Source organism: Scomber japonicus, chromosome 15 (genome assembly GCF_027409825.1).
Source record: "Scomber japonicus isolate fScoJap1 chromosome 15, fScoJap1.pri, whole genome shotgun sequence".
In the NCBI taxonomy this organism is placed as follows: Eukaryota; Metazoa; Chordata; class Actinopteri; order Scombriformes; family Scombridae; genus Scomber; species Scomber japonicus.
In genome coordinates this window covers 2,071,357-2,084,596 of record NC_070592.1, presented here as the reverse complement: position 1 = coordinate 2,084,596, position 13,240 = coordinate 2,071,357, and the positions used below count along the sequence as shown (strand labels likewise).

Below are 13,240 nucleotides of genomic sequence, written 5' to 3'. Positions count from 1 at the left end.
CCTTCCTCCCTCCTCCCCTCCCCTTTCCTTCCTTCTTTTCCTTCCTCCCTTCCTTCTTTCCTTTCCTTTCCTTTCCTCCCTTACTTCCTCCCTCCTTTCCTTCCATCCTTCCTCCCTTCCTTAACTGTGTAGTGATTTAGAGTATGTGAGAAGTTCCTGGATGGTTTACTAGATTCTCCAGAAATGCAGAGTATGCATCAAGAGCTGACTACTCACACTCACATTACCCAAGATGCAACGCTACTACTCACACTCACATTACCCAAGATGCAACGCTACTACTCACACTCACATTACCCAAGATGCAACGCTACTACTCACACTCACATTACCCAAGATGCAACGCTACTACTCACACTCACATTACCCAAGATGCAACACTGCTACTCACTCTCACATTACCCAAGATGCAACGCTACTACTCACACTCACATTACCCAAGATGCAACACTGCTACTCACTCTCACATTACCCAAGATGCAACGCTACTACTCACTCTCACATTACCCAAGATGCAACGCTACTACTCACACTCACATTACCCAAGATGCAACGCTACTACTCACACTCACATTACCCAAGATGCAACGCTACTACTCACACTCACATTACCCAAGATGCAACGCAACTTCTGTAAAAAAAATGGTGGTTTCAAGTTAGCTACAGCGAGGGTATGTAGGGTATCGCTTCCTGTTTTCAAAATAAAAGTACCAATTCTATCGTTATGGTTTTCTTAATAATAAAAAGGCAACGGGTGTTTTATTTTGTGAAAATGACCGGAAGCGCGTTACTCGCTACGGCTAACTTGAGTGGCTTTGAATTGTCAGGAACAAAACTTTAAACAGGTGTTTTATTGTGAAAATGACAGGAAGTGACTGTAAACAGGTGTTATTTGGACAAATTAGCGTCACATTGTGGATCTAAAGGGATACTTTACTTTCTTCCTAAAAAGGTTAGAAATGTGGATAAAGTGGTTTATTTACAGAGTTAGAGCTAAAATGAAATCAGCTTCAGTCTGATGATTTCAGCTCGGGTAGGAACCAAATGCATTGTGGGTAATCGTGTAGTTTATTACAGTGTAAACGGTCTGCTTACTATCTGGTCCTTTAGTGTGTAGTATAGAAGTATGTAATATAGAAGTATGTAGTATGCGGTTTCAAACCCAGCCAGAGTGTGATATGACATGAGGAACATTTCTACATACGATCTGATTCTGTCCACTATGATACGATGTGATTTTTTGAAGTGTAATGACTGTTTGTGTCCTGCAGGTGGCGGTACAGGCAGCCAGCAGACCATTCTCCATGAGGAGCAGTGGAAGATGCCGGCTCTGCCAGCACTGCTGCTGTCGATTAACGTCGCCGTCCTGCTGCTGACCATGGCACCGCTCTCCTTCTGCCAGGCCAACACACTCTCTGCCGTCCGGATGGGTGAGTAGCTGCTATGTGATGTTACCGGGAAGTTCCTGGACTGTCTGGGTTCTGGTTGTCATTTATTAGATACTGGTCCCTCGAGGGCGCTGTATCATTTCAGAATATTGGTCAGATGTTACTAAGGCGACCATTTCCACTTGACATTGATGTTAATGGACGCTGTAATTTGGGAATTGATCAGGACTCATTGGTCTTGACTCAGGACTTGTTGACCAATGTCTTGTTTCTCTTGACGTTGAGACTTTCTGCTCATGATTTGGGACTTGAAACGAGACTTCAGGCTTCTTGTGATTTGATTTGATTTGATTTGATTTGATTTGATTTGATTAATTCATGCTTGCACTAGAGGAAACTGAAAATATAAAACCAGATTGTTTACATCAGGCATGTCCAAACTATTCCACAAAGGGCCATGTGGCTGCAGGTTTTCATTCCAACCAAGCAGGAGCACACCAGACTTGACTCATTTAATCAGCTGATCTCAGTCTTCAGACAGCTGATTGGTCAAATGGTGTGCTCTTCATTGGTTGGAACTAAAACCTGCAGCCACATGGCCCTTTGTGGAATAGTTTGGACATGCCTGGTTTACATAATGTTACAACACTGTTAAAACAGTGAGTGGAGCTCCGACTCCGATTTAAACATCTTCAAATGTTTAAAGACTCTGATTGATTGAACAGTCTGACTGCTGTATGCAGAGTGGAGTTTCTCAGTCTGGTTGTGTTGACCTTAAAGCTCTGCTGGTGTATTTTACTTTCTTAGCGTCCTCTAACACTACTTGTTGCTCTTGAGCTCAGTTTCTCACATGAAAAGTGACAGAAGCAGTCAGACGGAGCCTCCTGAAGTCTGAAAGCTGTGAGTGGAGCCGCTTCAGATGCTGTTAGTCCAGGGGTGTCAAACATGCGGCCCACGGGCCAGAACTGGCCCGCCTAGGGGTCCAATGTGGCCCACTTTCCTTCCTGTGTTCTTTTCCTTCCTTCCATCTTTCCTTCCTACCTTCCTATTTTCCTTCCATCTGTCCTTCCTTCCTTTCATCTGTCCTTTCTTTCTTCCATCTGTCCTTCCTCTCTTTCGTCCTTCCGTCTTTCCTTCCATCTGTCCTTCCTCACTTCCTTCCATCCTTCCTTCTGTCCTTCCTCACTTCTTTCCATCCTTCCATTTGTCTTTCCTACCTTTCTTCCCTCTTTCCTTTTGCCTATCTTTCTTTCCTTCCCTTCTTATTTCCTTCCTTTCTTCCTTCCTTCCTTTTGTCTGTCCTTCCTTCCTTCCTTCCATCTTTTTAATGATTCGGCCCACATGAGATCAAATTGGTCTGTATGTGACCCTTGAATGAAAATGAGTTTGACACCCCTGTGTAAGACGATCTGAAACCATTTTATCTGAAGCTCAGTGAAACTCGCTCCTTGTTAAAAGTGTCGTTATTTACCCTGAATCCCTAAAAAAGAAACGCAAACACACATACTCTGTCTCCTCTCAGCTGTTAGCAGATAAAATAAAACCTCTCTCTGTATCACCTCTGCTTCTGACACAGCTCCCTCTCTCTCTCATCACTCCTCCGTCTTTTGCCAGTTTTTTTTTTTTCTTTAACTCTCTCCCGGTGTTTCCTTGTCGGGTTTGTGTCTCCTCTCACTTCCCTCCGCTGTCTTGTTTGCCATCTTGATTCCTCTCTCACACTATCTCTCTTTGCTTTGTTTGTCTTTTTACGAGCCCCTCGAGGCTTCAGCTTTGTCTCCGCTGCTCCTCTCACTAGCTCAGCGTTCCCATTTCTCCTCCTCCTCCTCCTCCTTCTTCTTCTTCTTCTTCTTCTTCTTCTTCTTCTTCTTCTTCTTCTTCCTCCTCGTTTTGTTTCCATCTGTCGTCAGATCATTTGTAAGAGCAAATAAACTCAGTAGGAACTGGATCAGGGAGCGTCTCCTTCATGATTCCCGGCGAGGCCCGAGCTCCTCTTTGCTTCCCCGTCCTCGTCGCGTCCCGCAGAGGAAGATTAACTCCAATGAAAGATGTTGGAATTAAAGGTTCAGCTCCCCCCTCGCAACTGATAAAGGAGATTTCCTGTTCATCTCACAGCCCCAACACCCCCCCCCCCACCCCCCCTCACCCCCCCCCCCCCCCCCTCCCCCGCAGCCCAAATCCCTGTCGCTCCTCCACAAACCGGCAGGCACTTAAATACAGGCTGCCATGGCAACCGGGTGATGTGTAATGGCTCACCTTTTCCTCTTTCCATTAATAACAGCTGACTGCTTCACACATGCTTCTTTCCTGTTGGATAAGTGAAAATAACAAAAAGTCACATGTTCCCGCTCAGAGGTGAAGTCACGTAGGAGGACGACTGAAGTTCAGGTGCAAGCAGGAAATAAAAAAATAAAAAAAAGAAGCTCCAGATTCACGATGCAGTTCAAACTCACCATCAGGACAATATTTCCTATTATTCAGTTTGCATCACTTTGTATTCATTCCTCATATTTTTTTTCTCCCCCTTTTGTGTTTCGCAGGTTAATTTTAGTGCTCATTACATTTATTTATTTAGTAGAACAAAACACATTCATTAACATTTCTAACGTTCAAACATGTCGGCGTCGGCCAGCTGGCTCCGTTTCAGCTGCAGTCTGTTGCAGAGATGAAAAACCAGCTGAAAGAGGGAAGGAAGGGAGGGAGGAAAGGAAAGGAAAGGAAAGAAGGGAGGAAGGGTGGACGGAAGGAGGAAGGAAAAGAGGAAGGAGGGAAGGAAAGAAGGAGGGAGGAAGGAGGAAAGGAAGGAAAAAAAGAAGGAAGGACGGAAGGAAGGAAGGAAGGAAGGAATTAACACATTCATTAACATTTCTAACGTTCAAACATGTCGGCGTCGGCCAGCTGGCTCCGTTTCAGCTGCAGTCTGTTGCAGAGATGAAACCAGGAAAGAAGGAAGGAAGGGAGGGAGGAAAGGAAAGGGAAGGAAAGAAGGATAGGATGGACGGAAGGAGAAAGGAAAAGAGGAAGGAGGGAAGGAAAGAAGGAGGGAGGGAGGAAGGAAGCAAGCAAGGAGGGAAGGAAAGAAGGAGGGAGGGAGGGAGGAGGGAAGGAAAGAAGGAGGGAGGAAGGAAGGAAGGAAAGGAGGAAGGAAGGGAGGAATGGAGGAACAGTCAAAACAGACAGGGTCAATTTGACCCGGGAGGACTTAACGAAGGTTAAGTGAGTATTTAATCATATTATATTATATTATATTATATTATATTATATTATATTATATTATATTATATTATATTATATTATATTATATATTTTCCAGATACAAGTTTTCTATATCTTTGTGCCCTTGCATTTCTCCGGTGTAACAGACGTGTAGAGTAGAAACACTTTAGTCGGCATCTTAGCTGTCACATAAACTCACAAGTCTCCACAAAAAGAGAAAATGAAGCTCACAGTGAAACATTCCTCTTCCAACAATCATCAGTCTGTTTGCTTAAATTCAGACAGAAATGAGGATTCGTCTGTGTTCAGGTGTGCCACATTTCCTTTTTATTACTTCTGCCTCTTCAGGTGGCGGGAAATCTCATTTAGTTCCACTCCAACACACACAGCCAGAGTCTGGAGGGAGGGAGGAAGGAGGGAGGGAGGAAGGAAGGAGGGAAGGAAAGGAGGACACACTCCAACACACACAGCCAGAGTCTGGAGGGAGGAAGGAAGGAGGGAAGGAAAGGAGGACACACTCCAACACACACAGCCAGAGTCTGGAGGGAGGAAGGAAGGAGGGAAGGAAAGGAGGACACACTCCAACACACACAGCCAGAGTCTGGAGGGAGGAAGGAAGGAGGGAAGGAAAGGAGGACACACTCCAACACACACAGCCAGAGTCTGGAGGGAGGAAGGAAGGAGGGAAGGAAAGGAGGACACACTCCAACACACACAGCCAGAGTCTGGAGGGAGGAAGGAAGGAGGGAAGGAAAGGAGGACACACTCCAACACACACAGCCAGAGTCTGGAGGGAGGAAGGAAGGAGGGAAGGAAAGGAGGACACACTCCAACACACACAGCCAGAGTCTGGAGGGAGGAAGGAAGGAGGGAAGGAAAGGAGGACACACTCCAACACACACAGCCAGAGTCTGGAGGGAGGAAGGAAGGAGGGAAGGAAAGTAGGAGGGAGGGACGAAGGGAGGGAGGGAGGAAGGAAGGAGGGAGGGAGGAAGCCAACACACACAGCCAGAGTCTGGAGGGACTCTCCCTTCCTCCTTTCCTTCCTTCTCCCTTCCTCCCTCCCTCCCTCCTTTCCTTCCTTCTCCCTTCCTCCCTCCCTCCCTCCCTCCCTCCCTCCCTCCCTTCCTTCTTTCCATCCTTCTTCCTCCCTTGCTTCCCTTCCTTCCTTCTTCCTCCCTTGCTTCCCTTCCTTCCTCCTTTCCTTCCTTCTTCCCTGCTTTCCTTCCTTCCTTCCTTACTTTAGGTGCAAATTACATAACTCATAAGGATTTTTTACATCTAATTTTCCACTCCTGTCTGTTTAAGGGTTAACAGCCGTCGTGGCAGATAACCAAAACTTCACCCAGAGTTTCTGCTCGGCCGCTTAAATCCGGCTCCGGCTTTCAGAGTGTACTTCCTGCTGAGGGTCTTTATATCCATCTGTCCAGTTTACTGTGAGACTGTGTTAGGGAGCAGGTGTCTAGAGCTGTGACTAACGACTATTCTCAACATCGATTTTTGACTTAAAGCTTTGTTTAATCGGATTAATCCCACTGAGATTACAGGGGTCTATTCTTCGAGGGGTCCGGGCTAAGATAGCAGCAACACAGTGTTTCAAACAACGTACAAGAAAACTGCACTACTCATATTTTTAACCCTCCTGTTGTCCTCGAGAAAGGAAGGAAGGAAGGAAGGAAGGAAGGAAGGAGGAAGGGAGGAAACAGTAAAACAAGAAAACAGTAAAAACACATTTAAACAAAACATCTGCAAATATAGAAAATAGTGAAAAATGCTTGTTAATGTCTTCAAATTGCTCGTTTGACAAATTCTTTCCTTCCTCCCTTCCTTGCTTCCTTCCTTCCTTCCATCCATCCATCCTTCCTCCCTTCCTTGACTCGAGGACAACAGGAGGGTTAAGTGGCCCTTTAAGGTACTTCAGTCTCATGTTGGAGGAGCCATCGTAACATTTAAGATGCTAGAAACTTTGAATATTTGGCCTATTTTCTTAAAAATATAATAAATTATCAAAATATTCAGTAATTTACATTTTATTTTATATCTATGGTAGTTTTCATTGTCAGCGGTGGAGTCCAACATCACTGCCCAGATTCAAATTCACATTATAGATTATTTGGCTGCACTGTGATCACACCTGCAGTTACCAGCAGTGACCACAGGGGGCGCAAAACCAACCAGGACTGAAACATGATCAGGGTTGATGCTTATAACTGCATTCTATCAAAAGTCCACCAGGGGGCGACCGTCTCTATACAAGTCAATGGAGAATTCACCAACTTCTCACTTGATTTCTAACCTCAGTAAACGTTTTCAAAATGTGTTTATGGTCTCAATCGCTAGTTTAAAGCCTTCTTCAATGCAGTATGATGTTCATTTGGGACATTTTGGCCTCCCTGATTTTATATGTGACGATAAAGCAGGGTATGCATTAGGGGCGTGGCTACGTCCTGATTGACAGGTTGATTGACCAATGTCCTCCAGATCCAGCCCTCGTAACCATAGCAACCTCCCCGCTCCGCCTCATGCCCATATAAGTAGAATATGTGTTTTTATTTTTCCCAGCATGCACCTGAAATTTTCAAGATGGCGCTGCCTAGATTAGAAACTATTGGCTTCCGAGCAGCAGTCCACAAACCAATGGGTGACGTCACGGATGTTACGTCCATTTCTTTTATACAGTCCGTGGTTTCATCGGAGCAGGTTTGAAGCCCAGAGTTGCAGCTTCTGGTTGGTGCCATCTTTTCTGTTTGGAGCCAGGAGCTTCCAGATAAGGAATACTATCTTACCAGGAACTCTGAGTGCTGCTAACATTACCTACTTTTGTGAAATCGCGCTAACAGAGCAGGAAATGGAATAACATTAAATTTAGTGAAATATTGCGACAGTAGCCCGACCTCAGTGTGAGTCCCGGAGCTACTGTAAATGTTCAGATTTTATTAATGGAGCAATCATTTCCTAAATCGCCACCTGCACACTTAGTAGAGGGTCTGAATTTAGAGTTTAAGACCAGAATGACTCATTGAGGACATTGATCAACTCTGTGTTTCCAGAGAGGAGCTGAAGCTTTTTGAATGGGAGTCATTTCCCTCCCTCCCTCCCTCCCTCCCTCCCTCCCTCCCTTCTACCTTCCTTCTTTCCTCTGGCCTTCTTTCCTCCCTTCCTCCCCCCTTCTCTCTTTCCTCCCTCCTTTTTGAATGGGAGTCATTTGGAGCATTTAGCAGCTGTGAAAGGCCCTTTAAGGTAATTCAGCACCATGATGGAGGAGCTGCCATTTGATTTACAGAACTAGATATAAATATATTCCTAACCTTTTAGCAGGTGCTCTTATTATTGGGTGAAAATGTTGCTGTTCATAACCGTGGTCTCAATTGAAAAGTCACAGAATGAGTATAAAAGCTGATTTATGGCCGCTTGCTTGAAACTTCTCATATAAATGTCTCTCAACAGAAATAATTTGTTGTCCAGGTGGCTTATTTTGTCTTACTAATAAGATAATGGCTGCGTTCGAAAACCGCATACTACATACTTCCATCCTACACACTAAAAAAAACACCCGTTGCCTTTTATTATTAAGAAAACCATAACGATAGAATTGGTGCTTTTATTTTGAAAACAGGAAGTGAACATACTTTCGCTGTAGCTAACTTAAAACCATTGTTTTTTTCAGAAGTTGTGTTGCATCTTGGGTAATGTGAGTGTGAGTAGTAGCGTTGCATCTTGGGTAATGTGAGTGTGAGTAGTAGCGTTGCATCTTGGGTAATGTGAGTGTGAGTAGTGGCGTTGCATCTTGGGTAATGTGAGTGTGAGTAGCGGCGTTGCATCTTGGGTAATGTGAGTGTGAGTAGCGGCGTTGCATCTTGGGTAATGTGAGTGTGAGTAGCGGCGTTGCATCTTGGGTAATGTGAGTGTGAGTGGTAGCGTTGCATCTTGGGTAATGTGAGCGTGAGTAGTAGCGTTGCATCTTGGGTAATGTGAGCGTGAGTAGTAGCGTTGCATCTTGGGTAATGTGAGTGTGAGTAGTAGCGTTGCATCTTGGGTAATGTGAGTGTGAGTAGCGGCGTTGCATCTTGGGTAATGTGAGTGTGAGTGGTAGCGTTGCATCTTGGGTAATGTGAGTGTGAGTAGCGGCGTTGCATCTTGGGTAATGTGAGTGTGAGTAGTAGCGTTGCATCTTGGGTAATGTGAGTGTGAGTAGTAGCGTTGCATCTTGGGTAATGTGAGTGTGAGTAGTAGCGTTGCATCTTGGGTAATGTGAGTGTGAGTAGCGGCGTTGCATCTTGGGTAATGTGAGTGTGAGTGGTAGCGTTGCATCTTGGGTAATGTGAGTGTGAGTAGCGGCGTTGCATCTTGGGTAATGTGAGTGTGAGTGGCAGCGTTGCATCTTGGGTAATGTGAGTGTGAGTGGTAGCGTTGCATCTTGGGTAATGTGAGTGTGAGTGGTAGCGTTGCATCTTGGGTAATGTGAGTGTGAGTTGTAGCGTTGCATCTTGGGTAATGTGAGTGTGAGTAGTAGCGTTGCATCTTGGGTAATGTGAGTGTGAGTAGTAGCGTTGCATCTTGGGTAATGTGAGTGTGAGTAGTAGCGTTGCATCTTGGGTAATGTGAGTGTGAGTAGTAGCGTTGCATCTTGGGTAATGTGAGTGTGAATAGTCAGCTCTTGATGCATACTCTGCATTTCTGGAGAATCTAGTAAACCAGAGGTAGCAGAACGTGTTTCCACCAGCACATTTTATTAGAGAGCCTGAGTTTATAGATTAACACCTTTAATCTTCCTGTCGTCCTCCCGGGTCAAATTGACCCTGTCTGTTTTGACTGTTCCTTCTTTCCTTCCTCCATCCCCCTTCCTTCTTTCCTTCCTCCATCCCCCTTCCTTCCTTCCTTCCTTCCATCTGTGCTTCCTCTCTCCATCTCTCTTTCTTTCCTTCTTTTCCCTTTCTTCCTTCCTTCTGTCCTTCCTCCCTCCTACCTTCCTCTCTTTCTTCTTCTCTCCTTCTTTCCTCCCTCCCTCCTACCTTCCTCCCTTCCTTCCTTCTTTCCTATGTCCTTCTTTCCTTCCTCCCTCCCTCCCTCCTACCTTCTTTCCTCCCTCCCTCCCTCCTACCTTCCTTTCTTACTTCTTTCCTCCATCTTTCCTTCCTTCCTTTAGTTAGTAACAAATACACAAACTACCATCTCGTCTCTAAAGAAACAACTACTTGATCATCTGTTTAAAAAGTGTCCTCAGACAATTCAAGTGTTTTTATTACCATGGAAACAGCCCACCCCCCCCCACCCCCCCCACCCCCCCCACCCCCGAGCCCCCCCCCCTCACCCACTCCCCAATTAAAGGCAGCACTTCACATGAGCACACAAAACACTTCACAACACAAGAGAGCGACTCAGCTTTAATTGTCAATCACAAACCGTCTTAATGAGCAGATCCCCGCTGAGATACGACCCAGAAGACGTTAAAGACGACGACTGCAATCAGAGAAGTTTGTGTTCACGAGTCTCGGCTCTCCGACCGCGTCGCCACGGCAACTCACGGGTCGATAGGTCTGAGTCAAACTGCCTGTTAGCGTTTACTCCTTTCCTTCCTCCCTCCCTCCCTCCCTCCCTCCTTACTCCTTTCTTTCCTTCCTTCCTCATTTTGTCCTTACTCCTTTCCGTCCTTCCTTCCTCCCTTCTCTCCTAAATTCCTTCCTCTTTTGTCCTTACTCCTTTCCTTCCTTCCTTCCTCCCTCCATCCCTCCTTACTCCTTTCTTTCCTTACTTCCTCTTTTTGTCCTTACTCCTTTCCGTCCTTCCTTCCTCCCTTCTCTCCTAAATTCCTTCCTCTTTTGTCCTTACTCCTTTCCTTCCTTCCTCCCTCCCTCCCTCCTTCCGTCTTTCCTCCCTTCCTTCCCTCCTTTCCTCCCTTCCCCCTTTCCTTCCTTCCTTCCTTGACTCGAGGACAACGACTGCAATCAGGGAAGTTTGTGTTCACGAGTTTCGGGTCTCCGACCGCGTTGCCACGGCAACTCACGGGTCGATAGACCTGAGTCAAACTGCCTGTTAGCGCTCAGAGGAACAGGAGTCAGTCACATTTATCAGGCTAATCAAAGTATATGTGGATAAATGTCAGCTGAAGCTCGCTCCTCCTTCCATCCTTCCTTCCTTCCTCCTTTCCTCCCTCCTTACTCCTTTCTTTCCTTTCCTCCCTCCCTCCCTCCTTACTCATTTCCTTCCTTCCTTCCTCCTTCCTTACTCCTTTCCTTCCTTCCTCCTTCCCTTCCTCTTTCCTCCGTCATTCCCTTCCTCCTTCCTGCCTTCCTTCCTCCTTACTCATTCCCTTCCTCCTTCCTGCCTTCCTTCCTCCTTACTCATTTCCTTCCTTCCTTCCCTGCCTTCCTTCCTTCCCTTCCTCCTTCCCATCCTCTTTCCTCTCTTCCTTCCTCCTTACTCATTTCCTTCCTTCCTTCCCTCCTTACTTCCTTCCTCTTTTCCTCCTTAATCCTTTCCTTCCTTCCTCCTTCCTTTCCTCTTTCCTCCCTCACTCCCCTACAGACATGCAGATACCTTCTCCTTGGGCCAGATTAAAAAGTCGAGTCGTGCTCCATCCTTCCTCCCTTCCTTCCTTCCTTCCTTCCTCCCTCCCTCCTTCCCTTCCTCCTTTCCTCCCTCACTCCCTTACAGACTTACAGTGTTAAAAATCAGGCGAGCATGAAATAAATCTTTAAGTGACATCAGCATGCAGATACCTTCTCCTTGGGCCAGATTAAAAAGTCGAGTCGTGCTCCATCCTTCCTCCCTTCCTTCCTTCCTTCCTTCCTCCCTCCCTCCTTCCCTTCCTCCTTTCCTCCCTCACTCCCTTACAGACTTACAGTGTTAAAAATCAGGCGAGCATGAAATAAATCTTTAAGTGACATCAGCATGCAGATACCTTCTCCTCGGGCCAGATTATAAAAGTCCAGTCGTGCTCCATCCTTCCTCCCTTCCTTCCCTCCTTACTTCCTTTCCTCTTTTCCTCCTTAATCCTTTCCTCCCTTCCTCCCTCCTCACTCCTTTCCTTCCTTCCTTCCTCCCTCCCTCCCTCCCTCCTTACTCCTTTCTTTCCTTCCTTACTCTTTTCGTCCTTACTCCTTTCCTTCCTTCCTCCCTCCTTCCTCCTTTTCTTCCTTCCTTCCTTCTCCCTTCCTTCCCTCCTTCCTTCCTTCCTCCTTTCCTTCCTTCTGTCCTTCCTTGACTTTAAAAGAAGGAGAAGAAATTACTCACTCCCTCCTTACTCATTTCCTTCCTTCCTTCCTTCCTTCCTTCCTCCTTCCCTCCTTCCCTTCCTCTTTCCTCCCTCACTCCCTTACAGACTTACAGTGTTAAATAAATAAATCTTTAAGTGACATCAGCATGCAGATACCTTCTCCTCGGGCCAGATTATAAAAGTCGAGTCGTGCTCCATAAATATTGAATTGAGGGATTTTAACTATTTAGCATTTAGCATCAGTGTCCTTCAGCCGCAGCTAAAAACCTCCATGAATTATTCCAGCCGCCGCCGCCACCAGTGGTTAGCTTCTGTTCATCATTAAATAAGAGCCTTTAAGTGGAGGTTTGTCACCGCGGGGCGTCGGGGAGGTCTGCAGGTGGAAATGTCCTTTCCTTTCCTTCCTTCCTTCCTCCCTTCTCTCCTAAATTCCTTCGTCTTTTGTCCTTTCTCCTTTCCTTCCTTCCTTCCTTCCTCCTTTTCTCCCTCCCTCCCTCCTTACTCCTTTGCTTCCTTCCTCCCTCCTTACTCCTTTCCTTCCTTCCTCCCTCCCTCCCTCACTCCCTCCTTACTCCTTTCCTTCCCTCCTTCCCTTCCTTCCTCCCTTCCTTCCCTCCTTACTTCCTTACTTCCTTCCACTTTTCCTCCTTAGTCCTTTCCTTCCTTCCTCCTTCCCTCACTCCCTCCTCCCTCATTCCCTCCTTCCTTCCTGCCTTCCCTCCTTCCCTTCCTCCTTCCCTTCCTCTTCCCTCCCTCACTCCTTCCTTCCTGCCTTCCTTAAGTGGAGGTTTGTCACCGCGGGGCGACTGGGAGGTCTGCAGGTGGAAATGTCACATTATGTTAAAGAAAGGCAAACGTCTCACTTTTCACTTCCTCTTTTCGTCCTTACTCCTTTCCTTCCTTCCCTTCCTCTTTCCCTCCTCACTCCCTCCTTACTCCTTTCCTTCCTTCCTTCTTCCCCTCCTCTCCTCTTTCCTTGCTCGCTCCTCCTTCCATCCTTCCTTCCTTCCTCGTCTCATTTTTGGGGGGAAAGAAATCAGAATGAAATCGTTTTTTTGGTTCATTTATTGGAGGAAACTTTCTTTTCCTCTTTAATCCTTCCTTCTTTGCTCCTTTCCTCCCTCCCTTCCTTCCTTCCTTCCGTCCTTCCCTTGCTCCATTCCTCTCTCCCTTCCTCCTTGCTCCTTTCCTCCCTTCCTTCCTCCTTTGCTCCATTCCTTCCTTGCTCCTTTCCTCCTTCCCTTCCTTTCTGCCCCTTTCCTCCCTTCCTTCCTCCTTACTCATTTCCTTCCTTCCTTCCTTCCTTCCTTCCTTCCTTCCTTCCTCTTTTCCTCCTTAGTCCTTTCCTTCCTTCCTCCTTCTCTTCCTCTTTCCTCCCTCACTCCCTCCTTACTCATTCCTTTCCTTCCTTCTTTCCTTCCTG

General features: G+C 46.4%; 1 pseudogene; it reads left to right on the top strand.

The window, feature by feature from the left end:
• The first annotated feature begins 1,321 nt into the window (after positions 1-1,321).
• Positions 1,322-13,240, top strand: part of LOC128374567 (glutamate receptor ionotropic, kainate 5-like) — a 104,521-nt pseudogene continuing 92,602 nt past the window's right edge.